The following is a 1,257-nucleotide window of genomic DNA, read 5'->3' as shown; positions in this document are numbered from 1 at the left end:
AGGTGTGGGTTCAAATCCCCCTCCTGACATTCAGTGTTTTTAATTGCAAACTCATTTGTTTTGACACCACTCTGAAGTGCTTTGGGACATCCATCTTCCATAATAAAATTACTCCACTTCAATTACAAACGGTGATATCAAAGTTACTTCCCAAACCGGGAAACGATCCCGGGTGGCTGTAGCGAAAGGAATGGTTTTGTGAAGCATTGAAAAGTGCCCTGTAAATATCCCGCACTGCAAATTTAAACTCACGGTTATAATTTGTTTCAGTGCAAAAGAAGGCAGGCTCGAAGGGCCAAACGGCCGACTCCTGCTCCTGGTTCTTGTGTTCTTATGCAGAGCACAGAACAGATGATTAAATTATCAGCTCTCCCTCAGTTCGCATCTCTTTCATTGTGCAAAAGAAGAAAATGGTTTCATTAATGATGTTTTCCCGTGAAAGCAACATAAATTTTAAGGAAATGTAATCGACGAACATGGGGCTCAAACCCACGATCCTGAGATCAAGAGTCTCATGCTCTACCAACTGAGCTAGCCAGGCTTCTCAACATCTACCCTGTCAATCCCCTTCAGAATATTGTCCGTTTCAACGAGATCACCTCCGATTCTTCGAAACCCAAGAGAGAATCGGCATATTCTACACAATCTCTCATCATAGAACAGCCCTCTCATCCCAGGAATCAATCTGTTGAACCTCTGTTGCACCACCTCCAAGGCAAGTGTGTCCTTCCTCAGATAAGTACTATGGGCGAATATCCTGTTTTTCTGCTGATTCTACTTCCTCCTCCTTTGATAGTCCTTCTCTGTACATTCTGTATTCTGCTTGGTTCTCTACTGAACTATGAGCCTGAAGTTTATCACAAGCTTCCGTTTTTGTGTTTTAGTTGACCTTCATTCATCCACCGAGCTGTAGCTAGCTATCATGCTATTTCTGCACCCTGCATGAGAACGTGTCTAGTCGTTACCCGATCTATCTCATTTTTCAAAGTCTCCCAATGTGCATTTATTGTTTTACCGAGAAATCTTTGGTTTCAATCTACCTGGGCCAGATCCCTTTCAACTCATAAAATTAGTCCTCCTACAGTTGGGTATTTTCACACATGATTATACCTTCTCCTTTTCCATAACTACTCTAAACCTAATGATATTGTGATCACTGTTTCCTCAATGCTCCTCCACAGAACATGCTCTACTGAATCCATTTCCGAGATCCAGAACTGCTTTCTTCCACATCGTGCTGGAAACATACTGATGGAG

At 42.4% G+C, this 1,257-nt stretch overlaps 1 non-coding gene across 1 annotated transcript; it reads right to left on the bottom strand.

Annotated features, from left to right (window-relative positions):
- Positions 1 to 468: 468 nt before the first annotated feature.
- Positions 469 to 541, bottom strand: trnak-cuu (transfer RNA lysine (anticodon CUU)). The gene has a single exon. It is a non-coding gene; the product is annotated as a tRNA-Lys (tRNA).
- Positions 542 to 1,257: the final 716 nt, after the last annotated feature.

Source organism: Pristiophorus japonicus, unplaced genomic scaffold, assembly GCF_044704955.1.
Source record: "Pristiophorus japonicus isolate sPriJap1 unplaced genomic scaffold, sPriJap1.hap1 HAP1_SCAFFOLD_70, whole genome shotgun sequence".
Taxonomy (NCBI): domain Eukaryota; kingdom Metazoa; phylum Chordata; class Chondrichthyes; family Pristiophoridae; genus Pristiophorus; species Pristiophorus japonicus.
The sequence above is the reverse complement of the archived record's forward strand: the minus strand, read 5'-3'. Positions and strand labels throughout refer to the sequence as shown.